At 37.5% G+C, this 22836-nt stretch overlaps 1 protein-coding gene across 1 annotated transcript in view; it reads left to right on the top strand.

Annotated features, from left to right (window-relative positions):
* LOC122517096 overlaps positions 1–22836 on the top strand; it is a 202366-nt gene that overhangs the window by 44847 nt on the left and 134683 nt on the right. The window lies entirely within an intron of this gene.

Genomic DNA, 22836 nt, shown 5'->3' with positions numbered 1-22836 from the left:
TAAATGAAATTGTAAAGTAGAGACCCTAAAGATTCGTTCCCTTCCTCCTCCGTCCAGTTTTAAGATTCTCTTTGGACGAAGTCAACGAACGTGTTTATAGGTCCTTTCCAACCATCTTCGCGTTTTTTATTTTTTTTTTTATTTTTCTTTTTTCTTTTTTTTTCTTTTCTTCTCTTTTCAATATGTTTTACACTCATGCTTCGAAGTTTTTTTTACGAAAGATCGACATAATATATCCATGCCTCGCGATGATTTTTTTTTTGTTTTTTTTTTTTTATTTCTTGCTCATACGTATCTCTTTTTTTTTCGAGAAAATATATCTTTCTTTGGTGATCTATTTTCTTTATTCCAATTTGTATAACTATCTCGAACGTTAAGTTCTTTTCATCACTTTGTACGTATAAAGTATATATACATATTTAATTAAATATAATGAAAAAGGTAAAATCGTTTAGAAAGGGAGAGAGAGAGAAAGAAAGAGAGAAAGAGAGAGAAGAAGAAGAAGAATGTAGATCACGAAATCGCTCAAGGGCCGAACCGATACGGAGCGATTTGTTATTCAATGTGCGTGATTCGAACGTTCCTTTTGCGTGATTAAACGTAATTTTACAATGTTTCACTCTCTCCCTCTCTCTTTCTCTCTATCTCTCTTTTTGTATCTAATGTTGCGACGTTGAATCGTCGCAGCAAGGTGTTGAACCCAAAGGCTCGTATTTTTCTTCGGGCCAGTTCGTTTGAACAGCAAAACCCTTTTTCGGCCAGGATAGTAATAAATCCGTATCTTTATGAAACACCGTTTTGCTTTTTTTCCCGACTATAAGGGACCTGCTTTTGTTCAGCCAAAATCTCTAACTCAGTCTCAGTCTCTCTCTCTCTTTCTTTCTGCTTGATCTTTTCTTTGTCTTCTTTTCATTGTGTTGTCAATGAGATTAACGATACCGAAGGAACTCATTCGAATCTTTCGTTATATTATGGTAAAATGATAAAACCTGTTGGAAATTTCAACAAGAATCAAACGATTATTGACATAATAAGTATGATAGTTTATTATTATGAATTTCAAGATGAATTAATATATCCTTATAAAATCTCCAAGTTAAATACTTTTAACGTATAATAATATCCTCGCGTCGGTAGAAACTTTCTAGTCATTTTAATGAATAGTATTAATACGATGCCATAGAGGGTGTAGTTAACTTTAATTGATCATAAGTTTGATTGGATATCGTTGGTTGAAATTATCGACTATTTAAATGTGATTAACTTATTGATTATCACTTTCCACGCGCCTCATTTGATTCTGATGGATAAAAATATAATAATAATAACTTGTAGACAAAAAATATCTCTCTCTCTCTCTTATTTTTTTGTATTTTTTCTTTTCTTTGCATTATTCATAAAAGAAGGATTTATGTTCATTCGTGCAATACGATCAAATTCGTGCCGTAGATCTTTATCCTAAATCATGGAAGAAGAAGAGTTCTATCTCTCTCGATTATTAATATAATAATTATTATACCTAACCATTCGCGTTTAACTTTGGTAAAGAATAAAATTTAAATAAAATTTGTAAGACCCATTACAAAAGTAACATTTCTCAATAATAATAATAATAATAATAATAATAATAATAATAAACCTTTCAAATAAAATTTAATCTTAAAAATAGAAGAGAGAAATAAAAAAAGTAACATTCTCGTTTAAATCTTCGGCACATTTTATTTACAAGCATAATTATTCTAATTAACTTAATAAATTAGAAAATGTTTTTTCGTTAAATGAGATCCAAAATAATACTTGTGTAACGATCGTCACCTTCTTCTCTCTTGCTCCCCTTTTTCTTTCTCTAACAACACAACAACGAGAAACTTTCTCGGTTATTCCAACGTGAACGCGAACGACGAGAGTCCGACCTTTTGTGGAAGCTGTTATCCCGTACTTAAGTATCTGCCGTATCCACGGTAAAGGCGTCCGACGATCCAATCTTATCGTGACGAAGGGCTTGGACTTGTCCCTGACTTTGGAGCCGGGTCTCATATAAATTATCGTCACGAATTTCGAAATGTTTCTCTGTCCTCTTTTTTCCTTTCCCTCACACACACACACACGCACACGCACACGCAGTATCCAATTCTCCGTGTATGGTTTAAGCTCCTAGGAATTTCACGTATTATAATCACCTGGGAGGAACGAAGGGAAAGAGATTGAAAAGGGGTCCTCCTTTTAATCGTAAGAATGGTAGGGTAATCGGGACCCAAAAGTAACGATGAAACGTTTCGTAGGCCTTTAAGAGAAGACAACAACGAAAAAGAGAAAGAAAGAAGATAGAGAGTGAGAGAGAGAGAGAGAGAGATTTGCTACGTATGTATGTACATACACACAGACGACGAACTTGTATAACTACGAACGACTACAACGACGACAACGACGACGACGATGGGCAATAAATTGTTGGCACCTACGCGCAAAAGCCGCACTCACTCTCTCTCGTTCATTCCCTTTCCCTTTATCTTTTTTTTTCTCGCTCATACTCTCTCTTTCTCTAACGCCGCAACTCAACTGCTGAACGTTTCGTTCGTTCGTTTCTTCCTTCGTTTCTTTCTTTCTCGGTTTCTCGTTCTCCAAAGCCGACGACAACTACGAGGACGAGGACGAGGACGAGGACGACCGATCACGAGCGAGACACCTTAAGACAATAACAAGGGAGGATAGCTCGTTGTTAACGCACTTTTCTTTTTTTTTTCTTTCTTTCTCTCTCTCTCTCTCTTTCCTTGTTTCCTCTCTCATTCTTACACGAAGAGACTGGACGACGTTACCTGGACCGTGACCAATGAGAATAAATTTACGGTGGTTTAACCGAGCGTGATCTCAAAGAATGAGAGTGAAAGATAGTTTATACGTATGTGTGTGGTGTGTGTGTGCGTTTGTGCCTATGTGTGAAAAGAGAATGAGAAAGATAGAAATACAGAGATAGACATATAGTAATACGGAGTTGACTTTGGTACGATGTGTTTCTCTAGCGGTACCATTTTCGTTCCAGTTAAAGACGCGATCGGGCGAGCGTGAAATTATATGGATCACCATGGGATACCCAAAAAGGATCTTTTCGGTCATTTTCATTTTGCCCGCTCGTTCGCTTCGATGCTTCATTTGCTATAAGATTTTATTTTCCTTCTAATTATTCCATTGTTCAATCTCTCTCTATTTTTCTTTTTTTTTCTTTTTCTACAATCCACCCACAACCAGACCACCTCCTCTTCTTTCCTTAACCAGTTTACGTTAAATTTCATTTTTGTTTGCCGTGAAAATATATATATATTGATATTGTTCGATAATAATAATAATAATAATAATAATAATAATAATAATAATAATAATAATAATAATAATATATTGCACTTTTATCGAACGATTGAGAATAAGTTACTTAGTTAAAGGAAAGGCCTCGAGTCAAACCCGACATAATTATCATTAGCTTTATTTATTCTCTCTATACGCGCGTGTAAACGTTAATTAAGAATTCCGGAATGGAAAGAAGAAGAGTAGGAGGAGTATTTACTGGAAATTCAAAACGAGAAGAGAGTCTCATGGTCGCATGGCCGTCCGTCCACTCGGGACGCGCAATTATCGGACTCTTTTCTCTCTCTCTCTCTCTCTCTCACTCTCTCATACTCTCTTCTCTCAACCTTTTTTTCCGTGGTATCGATAGAAGAATTCGTAAATGGGAAAAAGAAAGATGGAGTGAGAGTAAGAGAGAAAGAGAGATAGAAAAGAGGCAGACGAGAGCACGAAGGGCTTGACAGAGAGAGAAAAAAGAGAGAGAGAGATAGAGAGAGAGAGAGAGAGTGAGAAAGGGAGAAACGAAAAGAAGAGAGTCGACGTAGATGCGACCGATACCGTTAGCGGAGTCTGTAATAAAGTAAATAAAGAGCCCGCTCGACAACCTGACTCTTTCTCCGTTGAGGCAAGGCGCACTTTTATTTCCTTCCGTTCGTTCGTTCGTTCGTTCGAAAAAGAGAGAAGAGAGAAAAAAGATTTGCTTTGAGAGAAAGAATAAAAGAGAGAAAGAAAGAGAGAGAGGGAGAGAGAGAGTGGGAGAAACTTTGCTTGCACAGCCCTAAGACCAGTCTGAAAAGGCAGTCTCCTAGCTTTCAATACACAAAATCTTCTAAACATTATTATTTGAGATATATAATAAATGAGTGTGTTCATTATTTTCTAACTATCATTTGTGTATTACGTTATGTACTGCTTTATTACAGTTATTTTCTCTATTTTTTTTTTTTTTTGATTATTCAATGATATCGTATCGTTGTATTTTTACGAGAGAATGAATTTGTTTTTTTTTCTAATCAACGAATTATAGTTAATATCATTTTGATTTTTAGTTTCGGATATGGAACGTAAATTATTAGATATTGCCGATATATATATAAAATCGAGAATAAATTCGTTAGAGTATACGCAAAGTTTATATAGCTAATTTTTTTTTTTATATTATCCAATGATATCGTATCGTTGTATTTTTACGAGAAAAGAAATTTGTTCTTTTTCTTTTTTTTGTAATCAACGAATTATAGTTAATATCATTTTGATTTTTCGTTTCGGATATGGAACGTAAATTATTAGATATTGCCGATATATATATATATAAAATCAGGAATAAATTCGCGAGAGAGTATACGCAAAGTTATAGGTTCGCAATCGTAAAGTAGATCGATTTAACTTAACGACGATAGGATAGGTTTTCCCGGTTAGAATCTGTAAGAGAAGTAGGGTGGTCGGGGGTGGTAGTGGTGGAGGAGGAGAAGGAGGAGAAGGAGGAGGTGATGGCCGCACACGTTGGAGATACTCGCAGAACGAACGAAACGTTTTACTCGGCCGTTCGCCAGCAGTCTCGTCACGATCGAGCAATTTCACCGGATGCAATAAGTAAGCCATTTCCCTGAGCATTTTTCTCAGTGATCAGTCAATGACGGCTAATCCGTTGATTATTATCTTGTTCATTTTATCCTACGACTTCTCTTTCTGTCTCTTTTATTTTTCTCTCTTATTTATTTCCCCTTTTTTTCTTTCTTTTTCTCTTCCTCTCTCTCTCTCTCTCTCTCTCTTTCTCTTTCTCTTTCTCTGTCTCTCTGTACGCGTTACAATTTAGCGAGATACATCGTTTAAAGATCAAGAAATGAGAAAAAAAGTCAAACGCGCGGGAATTTGTTGAGTAACGACGCAACAAAGTAGTAGTAGTCGTTGGTTGCTACTGACGAGTCCAACCATTAAGAGTCGTCGTATATTTCACATTTCTTTTTTTTTTTGTTTATTTTCTTTTCCTTTTTTTCCTAATAAAACACCGACGACGCGTCGCGAGAAAATGATATTTGATTATTTTTATTATCATTATTATTATTACTGTTACTACTGTCGTTGTTGTTGTTGTTATTATTATTATTATTATTATTATTATTATTAATAATATTACTGTGTTGTTATTTAGTCTCTCGACATAAATTATTATTCACTGTTGGTAAGATTATTATTTAGTCGAACGACTACGAACGTTTAATTTATTTTCAACCTATAGATAGATATATAAGTATGTAAGTAAAATCTCCCGTAATTGTTTGTTTTTTCTATTTTTTTTCTTTTTTTTTCTATTTTATTTTTTCGTATTCTACAGTTTTACCATAAGTTTCTACAATCATCGTATGTCAGCGACACCAACATCCCGATCGTAAATTAACGCTTATTCCAATGTATCCTATCCTCTTTAGTTATTACCATCGACTTTTCTCAATACGCGTCCTTTTCTAGGATATGATACTTAGAACATCATAGAAAATAGCGCGATATTTTTCACCTTACGAGCTTAAACGAGCGACGTTTATTACGAGCTTTATCGCGATTTAAACGTTACCAATGAAAAATATAAAGAACCGGTAGGGAATAGTGAAATGTACGTTTACACATAAAAAATATATAGAAAAAGAGATAGATAGATAGAAAGAAAGAAAGAAAGATAGAGACAGCGCAAACACGTCAGTGAAATTCGCTCGTCTCTATGCTCGTCATCGTTTACCGTCGTACGCACACACAAACATACACATGTGTGTACACACATATATATATATAGAGATATAAATATATACAAACATATTTATTTGTATACACACATATATATATGTATATATATACGTATGTATATAAGTAGATATACGTTTGGTACGTATGTACGTGCATCCGTCCAATTATCAACGATACGTCGTGGCATTCGCTTCGTGGTTAGGTAAGCGCGCCGGTGCAAAACGAGGCGAGTGACGAGGGTCTTAATATCCTTGGAATAAAAATAATTTTTCTCATTAAATAAAAGCGGCAAGATCGGTAGCCGCGACAATTGGCAATTTAATTAAATATCATTACGCTACATTTGCCGACTAAACGGCACATGTTAAACCGATGGAAATATCTCATGTGGAAACGACCGTTACTATAACGAGAGAACGCGCCGAATGGAATTGTCGTGAATTCCAGATAGCTGCGGATAAATAATCCTCTTTACGATATCTGTTTTTTCATTAAGAATACCTATGTATTTTCATCTCTTTTCTTTTCTTTTCTTTTCTTTTTCATTCCTTTCTTTCTTTCTTTCTCCATTTTTTTCTTTTTTCTTTCGTTCGTTCTAACGTTATCGAGAAGAAAGAGAAGAAATAATCATCTATCGTAATCGATAAATATTTTATCCTATGAAAAAAGTTGTTGAAGTGTTTCCTGTAAATATATATATATATATATATATATGTATCAGTTAAGAATTTGAAATTATTTCATTTATTTTCATTTTATATTAGAACGTTCTCCGGGAGCATGGGGTAGAGGGGGGACTTTGATTAAAAGATTTCACGAGTTAGTGCTCGTTAAAATATCGCGTAGGAAATAGACGACGTATTTTAATATAAATATAAACGCAAGAAGACGACGAATAATTGATAGAGTCTTCTGATATTGTTCCCGTTATAAATATTACTTCATACGAATTAATGCAGAGACTTTCAACGAAATATCGTAAAACCTTATCTCTATTCGTTATTTTCTTTTTATTCTTACATATGAAAGTAGTAAAATGTAGTAAATTAGGTAAGCAAATAATCGAGAATTCTCATTCCGTTTTGTTTCATATCCATTACCGATTCTCTCAAAGTATATAAACTCGTTTGTGCATAGATATGTATACTAGCTAATCATATCATTCCTAAAGTTAATCGAACGTTCGAAACGTTCCGCGTCATTTGTTGCAAATTTTACGTTGATCTTTCTTTTTATCTACCCCTTACTTACCATAGAAATCTAGTCTAGTCCTATTTTGATAAAAATAATCTAATATTATAAAATCAAATATAAATTTATCAATCCCAATTGACTTCTCTCTCTCTCTCCCTCTTTCTCAATTTCTGTTTTTCTTAATAAAGAAAATAAAAAGGAATCGAAAAGATTTAAAAACACTTCTGAATCGTATTTTCACTGACTTTTGGAGTCTGAAAGACGTCGAAGAAGGAGAAGAAGAAGAAGAAGAAGAAGAGTCGTTCGTCGTTCTGGACTCGTTTCTCTTCCAATTATCATCGAACCGCAACACCTGCGGCGAGTTCTCGTCGAAAAAGAAAGGAACGACGTTAATGTCCTTACGCCGTCGGTGCATTGTTCTGGTTAAATGGGGCGAAAGGAAGACAGACGGACGGACGGACGGACAGAGAAGAGAACAAAAAAGAAATAAAGTGGGCTGGGGGAGGGGGCTGAAGGGAGGGACAAAAACGATACAGGAGTGAGAGTAAGAGAGAAAAAGATAGCGGTGGTAAGAAGGTAGCAGTGATAATCACCGATGATGCCAGTGCTCGTTGCTACCGACGACGACGACGGTGCATCTGCATACAAGTGCAAAAGGGGAAAAGAAAAACACAGAGAAACGGAGAAACAGATAAAGAGAGAAAGAGAGAGAAGCGGGTAGAAAAGAAAAGGCGGTCGGTGACAACGGGTAAGGGAATCACTCCATAAATGTAAACTTGAAACGAGCGGAGTAAAAAGCACCGAGAGACTCGTGCATCGTCGTAGGGCCGAGGGGCTGTTTGTCTGGCTAGAGCCTGGAACGAGCACCCTCCTCCTCCTCCTTCTCCTCCTCTTACTATTTCTCTTCTTCTTTTGCTTCTTCTTCTTCTTCTTCTTCTTTTTCATCTTCTTTCTCTCTTCTGTTCTTTTTCTTCCTTCGTACTTTTTTTTACTCTCGTCTACATTCTCTATCTATCTTGCTGCAACACAACAGTCAGAATACTGTAAAAAAAAAAACAAATCGTATACCTACGTGTAGTCATCGAAATCATTAGCGTTATTATTTTGTATATAACTCCTCGGTGTACTCTTTATATCGAAACTGTAACGATTTTTAATTTGATATAATTATTAAATATAAAATCGTTTATATACTATTGTACAAATTGTTTTTGTCCGATAATGAATTTCTAATAATATAAACAGAAAGTATACCGATATATTTCGAGTAAATTAAAAGAGTGATAATAAATTGGATTTTATATTAGCTCTCGATAAAAAGGGGAAAAAAAACGTGAAATTAATAGAAGTTGTGAGGAGGGAGTGGGTGGGGGAGGGGAAGGAAAAAGTAGAATAGGTAAAACATGGGTGTGTCACTGAATGAAATCTTTATATACGATAAAATCTTTCTATATAATATTATGTTAGTGAAAGAAAGTCAGATTCTTACGAAGAATCTTTATTTTCTAAACACGCGTGAATAATTAACTTCGGATACAAGGAACGGGTCTCTCTCTCTCTCTCTCTCTTTCTTTTTTTCTCTTGCGTCAAGTCTTTTCTCTTTGCACACTTTATTAACTCTCTAGTCCGAACGCGCGAGAAAATCTTCGAACAGACGACTTATTGTGCTTTACACGAGCTACAGCGAGAATTTCTTCGTCGTGGTTCGCGTCGTTTGTTGCTTTCCTTTTTCTTCCTCATCGATATACCCCCCCACCTTCCTAATGGCTTCTCGTAAACTCTTCGTTCAACCGACAAACTATACTATACTATCCACCCACCACGAACTTCCTTATTCTCATCATTCAAAGAAGATGGAAACGAGTTTTGATCTAACCATATAATATAACGAGTTGGAATCGTCTTTTTTTTTGAAACGTTTTCCGATTTCGTTGGTCACGCATTTGACATAAAAAATCAGACAGAATGTATGAAACAATAGGAAAAACATCGTAAGGTTACGTTAAAATGAATAATATCAATGAAAAAGGAAGAAAAAGAAAAGAGAGAGAGAGAGAGAAAAACAAGTAAGAAAAATAAAAATAAATTCCAATGGGTCAACCTCTTAACCCGTAATCACCGTCCACCTCTGACGAGTCAATTAAAATAATAGATACTTTAAGATCGACAGGAGTGATTTATAGTATCTCTCCGTGGTCCACCCTTTCCTTTTCCACAGCGGGATAGGACCAGGGTATACTAATAAGAAGATAGATTCGAGATCTTCGTAACAAGAGAGAGAAAGAGAGAGAGAAAGAGAAAGAGAAGGAAAAAGAGAAGGAGGAAGGGAGGGGGGAGGGGAGAATATATTTAGTTGGCTACCTCTTTCTGCAGAGATAAAGATCGAGACTCACTCACTCAGTCACCCGAATCTCACTGGTGCTACAAAAAGTCGTCGGGTGACGACGCGTAATCGTTTTACATTCGACCTCGGCGCTCAGATGCAGCTTGTAATTTAAAAGGACTTCGTTTAATGACCGCTTCGTACCTTGGCCGGTGTCTCCTCGTGCACTACGTACCTACCTACCAACCTTCCTACCTTCCCTACCTTTCCTACCTAGCTACCTACCTACCTACCTACCGACCAACCTACGTTTCTTTATCGTGTTCTCGCTTTTCGAAGAATGGACGTTCATCGGTATGGATTTATTCGGAACGTCTGGTAATGTCCTACGTTGCTAGAATTTCGTATGGATAAGATAGGGATGGTATGGGAGGAGGAGGAGAAGGAGGAGGTGGTGGGGTGGGTTGGAAAAAAAAAACTACATCTATTTATTTCAATAACATATTATATAATGATAGTGTAGAGAAAGAAACGGATAAATCTCTTTTCTGCGATTAACTATTAATGTTAAACGTTAAATGAATAAATCAATTTTATTGATCCTGAAAGGAAAGAGAAAAAAAACTTCATCCGAACGAAGAGTATTATTATACAAAAGAGAAAAGGGAATGTAATTGAAAAAAGTTGACGATAACTCCCTGGAAATACTAATTGTAAGACACCGTCCAACTACCTCCCTTATATCTTTCAACAGTTAGTTACACGATGAAAAATGTTATTAAGCATCGACAACAGTGTCGCGTCGAGTTTCGTCGACGCGAGGAATAATTAGCGAAGGCTTCTCCGCGTGTCATGCGAGAATGCGACGGGTTTTGTCACGGTGGGATAAGATCATCGTGATCCCAAGTATTGCGTCGAGGGTCCGATGGTTGGCTCTTCTCAACAGAGGATAAGCAGGAAGAGAAAGGGGTGGAGGAGGATGAGGATGAGCAAGAGGAGGAGGAGGAGAATGAGAAACGGTTCTCTTCTTCTGCAACGAAAGGAAATGCTCGATGAGGGTTCGCGAGAGTCCACTAAGATCGCACCCTCCTCTCTTTCTTTCTTTCTTTCTTTCTTTCCGCACAGTGACTCTCCTCTTCCTCTTCTTTTCTCGTTGCACTGTCTGTCTGTCTGTCTGTCTGTCTGTCTCTGGGTGTCTCTTTCTTTCTCTCTCTTTCTCTTACTTAGCGCTTAAGTTCCTCTAACGAAGAGGAGGAATGCCATCGGCAACAGCATCAGCAACAGCAGCAGCAGCAGCAGTAGCAGCAGCAACAGCGGCAAAAGGCGATGCTTGGCAGTGACTGAGGAGGATGAGGAGTAAGAGGAGGAGGAAGAGGAAAGAGTCAGGAGGAGGAGGAGTGGAAGCATTCGGTGAATTGAATTATTTAAAGCCCGCGCAAGAACAGGCGCCTTTTATGAGCGTCCCGCACAATGCCGGTCTTTGTGACTCTCGAATACACGTGTTACGTACACGCGCGCTCACGTACGTAACGCCGTCGAGGCGCGCGGCATGAATGTGCTAATAATGAAGGTAAATTTGTTCCGAGGGGTCATTAATTAAAGTATTTTGTAACAAGGCAACGGTAGCGTTTGCAGCGCAACAGTAGTAGTGGCAGCAGCAGCAGCAGCAGCAGCAACTGCAGTAGTATACCCAACAGCAACAACACCGATACTTTACCACCTTTCCTGCTGCACCACCAACGACAGCACCCAGCTTCTCTGCTATCTCTTTTTATCTTCTTGCTTCTTTACCAGCTCACAGATAACCACCTCCACAAACTTCGTCACCATCTCCTCCTCCTCCTTCTCCGTTTTCCCGTCCGTCTCTCACAATTTTCTTTCCATCCTATCCGCGACGATATATATATACATATTTTTTTTTTATTTATATACATCGCAATATATGTATATTCATACGCGAGCTCTCACTCTCTGCGAATAGGGTGAAGGAGGAGGAGGTGGAGATGTTACGAGCTGCGTCAGAGTTCCTACCGTATATATATATAAATAAAGGTGGCGATCATAGAATTGCTAATGTTTCAAAGAGAGACATTATTCTTTTCACAAGACGACGACGGGGTGTACACTGTATAAGCGAGAAAGAGAAAGAGAAAGAAGAAGAAGAAGAAGAAGAGAAAGAGAGTGAAAGAAAGAGAGATGGGGGATGTGGGTCTTTCAGAGGGTGGAGGTGGGCGACACATCGGGCGACAGGGAGAAAGGACAGGGAGAAGAAGAGAAGGATGATAGCAATGGTGATGCTAGTGCTGTTAGCTGGTGATACGACGATGGTTGTAGTAGTGTGGTGACGATGCCAGTCGAATAGCCGTGTTCTGGCGCCTTCCCTCTTTCTCTTCCTACACTACCTTCTCTCCTTCTCTCTCTCTCTTTCTCTCTTTTTCTCTCTCGTTCCATCTATGGACTTTGCGGATTCGCTTGTGTAAGCTCGTATCGCCGAGCTTGGCTATACTTATGTATTACTTGGCAAGCCATGCTGCTACTGCTACCACTCTCTTGCGTTCCCGACCTGGAGTCGCCCGTACAACCGTGTATATACATTATGTGTCTATGGAAAACAAGCAGCCAACGGTAATTCAAAGGCCCCCATTCAAGACTTCGTCTCTATTCTTCCCTCCACGCTTGCAAACCATTTCGTTTGCCTCCTACTACTACATACTCTTCTATACTACTCTCTTCTTTCTCATTCGTTTTCTTTATTTATCTTTTTTTCTCTCTTCTTCTTTCTTTCTTTCATTCTTTCTTTCATTCTTTCTTTCTTTCTTTCTTTCTTTCTTTCTCATTTCGTTCGCTGCCACCATGCCACCGAGTATTACCGAGTTGCCACGCGCTCGAGCGAGTATACTAATAACTAATAAGAAACGACTCGGACTTTTACCGAAGAAAAGAAAGATGGAGATTCGCAAAGCGTATCATCACTGAACACACACACGACTCGACTCTTTTAATATTCTTTACTTCTCTCTCTCTTTCTTTCTTTTTTTACTCTTCTGGCGTGTACCCCCTTCTACGTAAGGGGCTGAAATCAGAGATACACCGATCTCTGTCACAAACCCAACGAACGTCGAAGAAGGGTACGTTCCATCTGCGAAAGAGAGGAAAAGAAAGAATGATAAAGAGAGAGAGAGAGAGAGATCAAGTAGAAGAAAGAGAGCAACAGAGAGAAAAGAGACCAGTTCGTTCGAGTACGGCTTGAAATGGAAGGCTAGTACCTCGAGATACTTGTTACGCGACCTTTTGCTTTTCACGCTCTATACTAATACTTTTCTCTGCGTATCTCTTTTTTCTTTTCTTTCTTTTTCTTTTTCTTTTTTTATCAAGGGATATAAAAGTAATCGCTATCTCATACGACGAAGCTTTTTCATTCGACTCGTTCTAAAACGATTACAATGTTTTACCTTTGGAGAAGTAAATACTTCGCGTCTTTATTAAAGTACACGCGATGCTTTCAACCTTATCAAATCCTCTCTGATAATTAACACGGCAAATTAATTAAAAGATCTTTAGTTGTGTTGTACATTGTCTCTCTCTCTCTCTCTCTCTCTTTCTCTTTGTATTTCCGTTTGAATTCGATTTGTTTATGTAAATTGTCCGTTCCCGTAGGAGAAGAGTATAACCTCGAAAGTGAGACATCGGGAGGGATAATAATTCACGTCGGAGATAATCGAAAAAGGGATCGAGGAAAGTAGAAGGTATCGTAAGTCGAAGTTGGTAATTAGAAATGTCCAACTTGTCCTTGATTAAGATACGATTAAGTGCAGTTTTATTTTTTCCTTTTTTTATTTTCCTTTTTGATCGATCCTCGATATTCATACCTTCGAAGACGATTATTTCCTTTTCCAATTTCGCGCGAAGATCGTATTCGTTTTATCGATGGTTGTCTCTCTCTCTCTTTCTCTCTCTCTCTTTCTTTCTCTTTCGATGTCCCTTGTAGGACGAAAAGAACCCTTCGTTAGGTTTGACGTTGGAAAGAGATCGAAATTGACGTGGCGTATGTAAAATCGTCCTTGGCGGACACCTGTCGAGAGATCTCGTCGATTATTATCGCTCTACAAGCTCGTAGAAGGGTGGAGAAAAAAACGGGGAACAGAGAATGAGAAGGTTGTCAGAAGAGGGACAACATTATCGTTTCTTCTTTGCTTACCTCGAATAATATGCTAACTATTTTACCATATTATCTATCCAGTGGAAATATAATATAATATATAAGCTTCGTTAATGTGCTCTCTCTTTCTTCATTATTTTACATTTTAATTCCCTTATTCTCGTCTCAATTTACATAATTACATGCATACGTGAGAATTATTATCGATCTAATCTGTTTTTAAATTTAACAAAAAAAAAAAAAAAAAAAGATTAAAATTAATTTTTATTCTTCAGTCTTCTTAACGAGGTATCTAATGTAATTCAAAAAAAGAAAAATAAAAAATAAAAAAAACACTCTCGTAATCGACAGAAGATAAATGATCCGTTGACAGGTAAAACGATTAACTCTACATTTTTAGAATTTTTTTTTTGTTTCTCCATATTTTAATGCCAGAACACTTATACTGAATTTTTACTTATTTAGATTAATATTCATTAACGTTAACAATATAAACGTTTTTAATACTGTTAAATAACTACATTCAAAAATTCGTATCGATGTTGAACCTTTAAGTGATATAAATATGTATGTAACATTATCGATTTTTTGTACTCATTGTTTTTATAAAGTTATAATCAATTTGGATAATTCAGACTTTTTTGTTTTGCTTTGAAAGAATGTAAGATACCTTAAGAGAAGGGTCGAATCGATAAATTAGAATGAAGGGATATCGAGCCACGGACTTCTATTCACCCCTTCTGATATGTCAGCAGCCCGTACCACCCCCCTCCACCTCCTCCTCCTCCTCTTGGCAGATTGCACCGCCGAGCAAATCCAACGAACTCACCAGATTGACGTCAGACAGAGGAAACTGTCCTGCGCCTAGTGATTGTCATTTTCCGGCCTGCATCCGGTACGACGCGAGCTTTTTCTCCGCTCATCTCTTTTCTCTTTTTCCCATCTTCTCCACCTCCTTCATCACTTTCTCTTCCCCCTATGAGTAGTCTCCTGTACACTAGCAATTATTTTTTACGATTAAGTTCCCTGCCATCTAGACTCGAGCAAACGTTTTCTCCATCGACGAGAGACACCCTTCGACGATTGTCCTAGAAAGGAAAAATAAACAAAATAGGGGATAGGTGGTAGAAAAGATTCGTTGAAAAATCCAATTCCCAGTTTTCCATCAATTGCCGTTGTTGTGTTTACTTCTTTATTTTGTTGTTGTTGTCTAACAGTTTCGTTATTTAAATAAGCGTACGATGAAATATTTTTAATCGTACACGTGTATCAAGAAAATATGAGAATTTTCAAAAACGTGTTAATATTTATTCAATGAAACAAATAATTATATTATATCGTTTACTAATTTTCTTTTTTATTATTTAAATTTGATTTAATTATTAAATTTATTCTTCTATACCAAAAGTATACTCATTTATAGAAATGCGATAGGTAAAAGGATTTTTATCAGAAAATACGTTTATTAATTGTTCACACATCGTGCATCCTATCTTTTCTCTTTCTCTTTCTCTTTCTCTTTCTTTCTTTTACGCGTTTCCCCTCGTGTCGATAAAATAATTTTTTCAACGATCGAGTTAACACGATAGAAAGAGAGAAATATTCGAGGAGTCAGTCAATTATGCTCGACATTCGTTGTTTGCGGTGAGCAAGCATCCCTTTTACCGCACGATAAAGAGGTTCAAGCTGGTAAGTAACCCTCGAAAACAAGGATTAACTTCCCCTCTTTTTCGTCCGGCTCATTGTAAATTAATTACCTGGAAATGAGGAAATCTCCGGTGTACATTACGAATTCAATGAGAAATAAAAACTCTTTAAAATACTCGTTAAAATAATAATCTTGACAAATTATCGACGTGATCGATCGTTCTTCTTCTTCTTCTTCTTCTTTTACTATTTCTAAAGATAAAAATTCATTTAAAATCTCGTTTGCAATGCTAACGCGACCGCATTTAAGAAAGTCTAGACGCGCGAGTAGTCGCGGATAGAGATAAAAGTAAAATAAAATAAAATAAAATAAAATAAAATAAAAAAGAAAAAAAGGGAGACAGAAAATTCGCGAGACGTTCCTAATTGAATTAGAAAACAATTGCTCGTCTCTGTGTGTAAAGCAACAAAACGCACAAACGGTAGTTGGCATATAACTTTTTTTTTTCTCGAAGGAGAAACGAATGAGAATGAAGATAAGAGAAGGAGGAGAAGGAGGAGGAGAAAGAGGAAGAAGAGGTTACATAGTAGTTGGCAGGGCGCCTACGCAATTCCGCGATGGCCACGGTAAAATTTTCACCTGCTCAAACAGACTTGAGCAAGGCGGCCCGGCGTAGACCGCCGTGTCATTGTGTTTGCATTATTATGTTAATCGCAACGGAGGTAGTAACAATACGTCAACCTCGATTTAGTAGGCGACTCGAAAAGGAACACATAGCTGAACAAATATTAACAAAGCAAATCGTTAGTTTCCCTCCCTGACTCTCTGCCCTCTCTTCGTTCATTCCATTTCTCCCTTCCTTCGCTTTCCATCAACTTCATAGTCCATTCTTAACATTAGTCTAAGAGAGACGCGGTCACGAGACCATCTTTACGTGCTATATAATCGGTTTACGTAGATAAAAATACGTGAGAAACAGCAACCTCGTAGTACCAAACTATTAACTAATTGAAAACCTTCTCTCATAATTAAACAATCGAATTTAACTATTTATTTGCGATATATTCCTCGTCCCCCGATATCTCCACGTGCCAAAGTTTGACCTTGAGATATCGGTACGACGACGAAAGAGTCTCTCAACGACTCGACGTTTCAAAAATGTCTTCTAATTTTGGCTCGTATACAAAAGTTTGGTGTCCAGTCGATCTATGCGAACATAATTGATCTTTCATTTTCTCAAAAATAAATATTAATCTATTAACGATAAAGACGATGGCTGTAATCGCGATAAAGAACAAAATTTAACAAAAGGTACGAAAAAAAAAGGAAGAAGTGGACAATCGAAATGGAACGTGCTCTCTCAACGTTAGGCGTGTTCCTAATAACGTTAACATAACGTCGGGTTGCTCTCGAAGAATCACACGGGGATCAAAAAAGCTTTTTTCTTTTTTTTTTTTTCTGAGGTGGCCACTTGTCGAAACTCTTCGGCACCGATTCGTCCCCCCTAATAATAATCGAAAGTAAGAGAGAGAGAAAGAGAAAGAGACTTACAGAACAACGAGGACAACGTTGTCGAGTTTTCCCATCGTTCTCCAGCCCTTTTACTTGTTGTTCCCCTTTTGCCCCTTCGGCGGCGTGTAACGCAATTACGATTGTTGTTTGAATGAACAATCAAGCGCCCTAGAAGCACCTCTCACCCCCTTTTTTTACCACCCCCGAGCCGATCATTCAATTTCTGTTCGATCGACTTCCTTTACGAGTTCTCTCTCTCTCTCTCATTTTCTTTCTCATCATCTCCCCTTTTCTTCTCTTCGAGAATCACTGCGAGATGAATGAGTCTGCTAGAGAAAGAGTGGCTATATGAGAAAAGGAGAAAGAAATTTAGGGGTGAGAAAAAAGATCGTAGACTCTCCCTCCCCCTCTCTCTCTCTCTCTCTCTCTCTCTATAAAGTTACTTTGCTGAGTCTGACAAAGTAACTCCTAACGGAATACACTTCTTATTTCCTGGCCCTGACAGGACGCGTGTTACGGAAAAGAAAGCTAATAACAGCGAAAGAACGCCGACGTCGGTTTATCGGCTACCTGCGTTGACGCGTGCCTTTAAAAGAGAGAAAGAGAGAGAGAGAAAGAAAGAAAAAAAAAAAAGAAAGACAGAGAAAGAATCGAGCCAACAACTTGCTACCGCGACTCGTTGCTGCTGTTGTTGCTGGTTCTGCTGCTGGTGCTGCTGTTGCTGTTGTTTTTGATGCCGATACTCGTCGTGAAAGCAACGAAGAGAAGAGTAGCGCACGCGTGTTCCTCGCGTGCGTGTGCACGAGACACGCCTGCGAAACCCGGTTATTAGTTCCCTGCGGGAGAGCAAACCTCCCTTCTTTCTTTATTTCTTTATTCTTTCTTTCTTTCTTTCTTTCTTTCTTTACCGTGTTACGATTCCATCTCTTTCTCTCATTGGAACCCTCATTTTGAAAAGAGCTATTATTTCGTCTCTTGCAAGAAGAATTCGGCTGGTCTCTTATACCTTTCTTTCTTTTTTTCTTTTTTTCGTTATAGAAAAGTATCACTGAGTATATAAGAGACGAAATGATCAAGAAGAAGAAAGAATGAACTCGTTACTTTCGATATTTCGTAGTAGGTAATTTCTTTGCTTTAACAGTTCCAATCTTACCAGCAGGGTGGCATCATCGATCAGATCAGAGAGTAGCTGTTAGGAGATAGAAAAAGAGAAAAAGAGAAAAAGAGAGAGAGAGAACTAAGAAAGTAGATTTGTAACGACAATAAGAATTTAATAGCCGTTTCCTTAACCAACTATCTATCTCTCTTTCTCTTTTATCTACTTTTCGTTAAATCCAAGAAAAGCTTCTTCCTCGCACTTGGAGATAATCAATAGCGTGTCTTCTCTACGCTGGACTACACGACTAAGCTTGTATCGTGATAATAAACGTTCCTCGAAGAATTCCATTTCTCCTTGGTAAAGTGCAACAGAAGAAGAAGAAGAAAAAGAAGAAAAAGAAGAAAATGAAGAAAATGAAGAAGAAGAAGAAGAAGAAGTAGTAGTAGATGGAAATGGAAGTGGAGGTGGTAGTAGTGGTAGAGGTGAAGGTGGAGGTTGCGAAGGTTGTGGAGGAGGTGCCCGTAGTAGTGTACTATCTTTAAGATTACTCGCGCGAATAATACTCCTCGCTAATTCGCAATATATCGCCTCGCACGGCGACATCCTCCTCTCTCTGGCTAGGAAGGTCAGGTGGCAAGGAAATATTGCGTTAATGCAAACGAATCGCCGTATCCCTTCATGGTAACTCTAACGCCTTAACCGTTTTCCTTTCCGGATTCTAAGATTTATGCCAGGGCTCGGGACTCCTCGCCATTAACGTCCTCGTATTCCCTCTCATAAGATAAATGGTCACGTAACCCCTCCCAGACGAATTTCGTTCGATTTCTATATACGATTATAAATTTTCATCTTAATTACTATACACGCCTATCGATATCTATTTCTCTAACATCTTATACGATTATGTATATATGTATATATACTCCTCTTACAATTAGTAAAATCATTATTCTTTAAACTTCCTTCTGTACGATACTTATTTATGTTTCTTTTTTATCTCTTTTCTCGATTATAATCATTTATCTATCGTAGACAGGAACAATGTATGAATAAATGTATTTTCTTCTTTTTTTTTTTCGTATTTTTTGTCTTTTCATAGAATATATCGTATACGTGCAATTGAACAAGTGGAATTTGATTTATTTTCAATCGGCAGGATAATATTTGAAAAATATCCGTAAGTTATAGTAGTACTCGTATAGATTGTTATCAATATAAACGTATATATGTATATATATATACATACATGTATTGATACATCCTCTACTTTCTATAATTCTTTTCTTCTCATCTCTCCCCTTCCCGCCACCGGGAGAAATCTTACTTTACGGTTCACGCTTTCCGCCATATTATTGAGAAAAAAAATTTTCCCCTGGACGGCATACGACGAGGGGCAAAGTGTAACAGGCCAATTATCGTGTTTACATGAACAGGAGTGTAGAGTCGGGTAAGCGGCGATTCCTCGGAGTACAAATACCGGTAACTCAGTTAAGAGACGGTGCTCGTGTCGACTGCTTCGGGTAGCATGGTGGGGTTAAAGTAGTGGACAATAGTGGGGATGGGAGCTCTCAGGTAAACGAGAAAAGGTGGAAGAGAAGGAAGGGGTGATGGTAGCAGGGACAACGGTCCAATATAATCGAGAATGAAAGAGAGAGAGAGAGAGAGAGAGAGAGATCGAATGCGTTGTCGTTGTCGTCGTTGAGCGAAGAACTCGACGCGTGGAGAAATGGAGGGATGGGGTGGGGTATGGTGAGGTATGGTGGGGGGATGGGGAAAGAGTGGTGAACGGGTGAATGGCCTGCCGCGTCCTTGCGAGCCACCTGACCACACCGGCCGTGCCGCCACCACTCGGTGGCCTCTCCAGCATCTTTCCAGAGGCCTGGACTCGCCTTCCAACCGGCAAACGGCTCGCCTACCGGACTCCTACCTGACCGATGCCCCTTAAACTATTCCTATTGCCTTCTTGATCTCTTCCGTCACTTCCTAGTAATTTTCTCTCTCTCTCTCTCTCTCTCTTTTTTTTCTCTTATTTTTCGGTGGATTTTTTTTTTTTATGTAGCACCACTCGCACCGATCTAAATTGCATATTATTTTATTTTAATTTTTATTCTGTAGAACTATCTTCTTACGTTTGCTTCGTTCTTAATATTATTTGCATTTTAAATGCGTGCAATGTGTTCTTTTTGTTCTTTTTTTTTCTTTCATTTCTTTTTTTGTAACTTATTTAAATTAATCGATTAGCGTCACACCTACTGTTTATGTATATATTATCGTATTACATATAATTAAGATAAATCGATAGATGTAAGATATGTTCGTTATGGTTTACGATATTTAGTTTTATTCGATTCAGTCATTCATGTATATACATAATACATACGCGAGTTTTTCGATCTACGATAGATAAACAAAAGGATAATATTGAAGAGAGTGTTTATCGTCATTGCTATTGATTAACGTATTTCTCTTGTTTGATATGAATTCGACAACGTAAACATAACAACGGCAGTCGCTTTGTAGCAATCGAGAAATCAACAAACCATCGTTCAGGATACTATTTTCGGTACGTCACTGGTTTATTTAACCCTTTGAGCAAAATAACCAACGTATATTCGCGTCATATGGTTAATCGAACGTATTGCTATATTACGATAATACATATATATGCATATATACATATATGTTTTGACCATTTGTAACATAGTAGCGACACACACACACATTGACGTTAATTTATAATATATTTTTATTTTCATATGTGTTTCCAATAGATTATTATTTAATCCTATATAATATATATATATTTATATAATATTAACGTTCTTAGCTCTATTAATGATAAATACATATAAAGTGTGAATATATATTTGTTCTAGCAAATTACCGTTATCATAAGGATTAACGAAAAAATTCGTGATATCGAAATAATGAAGAACCAATTTGATAATTTCCATTTACTAGTCGAAAATCTTAAAATACTCATTAAACGTCCTTCCACAGTTTCCAGGTTTCTTTGGTCGTTGTCGTCGCCGTCGTCGTTGTAGTCGAGAGACAAAAATCGAAAATCGTGGCTTTAGTCGAACCGTTTATGCGACTGGTTTGCCGCTCTCGAAAGCGAGACCAAAATTGGCTACTTACCACTTTGTCGTGCGAGCACGCCTGCGTCTCTCCTTATTTCCGTGCTACGCCCACGTTCCATTAGCATGTTATCCCGTACGGTAGAACCAGGAGCAACCTACCTTTTCGAGAGAGAAAAGAGAGAATGAGAAAGACGGAGAGAGAGAGAGAGAGAGAGAGAGAGAGAGAGAATGAGATAAGATTCGTCCGCTACTTCTCGCACGGTATCCTTCTTTTTGATTCCTTTTTTGTTTTTTTTTTCTTTTTTTTCTCTTTTTTTCCTCTTTATTTTATTTTATCGGAACCGTGCAGAAAGCAACGAAATTTCCCTTTTAATCGGTAGCTTGTGTTCTTTTCACGGATTCGTTAAGATATGTGACTTATAGATCGCGATATTGCGAGAGCACCAACTTCTTTTACCCGTTCCTCTGATTTCTTTTTTTTTTCTTTCTTTCTTTCTTTCTTTCTCTCTCGTGACTCCGTTTTGTACACCAAAAAGATACACAATCTTGTTAACTTACGCCAGGTTGGAAATAAGAGAATATTGTTTCTGGTTTAAGTACGAGCCTGCCACGTATACGTATCTTATATCCGTATGTATATATATATATATTTTATTTTGTTATTTTTATGAATTCAACGAAAATCGAACGAATATCATCGTATAGGTAAGGGCTTATTAAAACTGATTCTACCTTTCTTCGTTTCCATTTATTATAGTTGAATTTTATCTTAACGATTATCGATCGTCTCATATTATACCCTTTTCTTCTTCTTCTTCTTTTTCTTCTTCTTTCTCTCTACAGCTTCCTCTTCTTTTTCTTCATCTCTTCCCTTATAGAATAACGGACTGAGAAACTCGTTCCGTTAACGTTTCCGTCGGTTTTTACTGAAACGAACCTTTCGCGATCCTGCCGACCATTCCAAAATCTTCGATACCCTACTTACATCTGGTCTCTTGTTATTGTTATCACTATGAACTTATTTTTCTTCTTCAAAGAAAATCCATTGATATAAGTAAAATAACGAAATAATCATGAATTCATTTATTAAAATATATTAGACGTATGTTTAACTATCTATCTTATATTGATTACGATCGCATAGAACGTCGGTCGGTTTTATAAATGAAATAGGAAACCTCGAATAGTTTAAGAAGATTTGTTACTTTACTCTCTCAACTAAGGAGAACTAAAAGCCGAAGGGTGTAGAATTAGCTGTCCGATTGTCAGCGTGTTTATACGTGTTAAGGTACTCTTGAGTAAACGACGTTCTACCAACCTCTCGGGTATCCTCATTTAATCTATCTATATGTATATATGTATAATACGTGGTACATATGCATACATGGTATTTATATATGCTAGCATCGATTACTTGCTAAGTATATCGGCCGACGTTGCAGGACGACCATTCGCACGTAATCCAACGTTGATTTTATACGTCCTCCTATTCGACCGGATGCCTTTCGCCTGTCATCCAGTTGAAAGCGCCGTTTCTAACTCTTCGCACTCCTGGTTTCGTGCAGTAACCTGGCCTCACTTTTCCTCAGCAAATAATGGAGACCCGGATAGTAACGCTCGACGGTTTTACGGCTCTTTGATGATCGAAAAATTCTTCTTCTTCTTATTCTTCTTCTTTTACTTTTTTTTCTCCTATTTTAGTATAGAAACATCTTTTACTTTCGCATCGTTCGTTATTCCGTT

This window comes from Polistes fuscatus, unplaced genomic scaffold, assembly GCF_010416935.1.
Source record: "Polistes fuscatus isolate 324 unplaced genomic scaffold, CU_Pfus_HIC Scaffold2, whole genome shotgun sequence".
Taxonomy (NCBI): Eukaryota; Metazoa; Arthropoda; class Insecta; order Hymenoptera; family Vespidae; genus Polistes; species Polistes fuscatus.
This window is presented reverse-complemented; position numbering and strand designations above follow the sequence as displayed.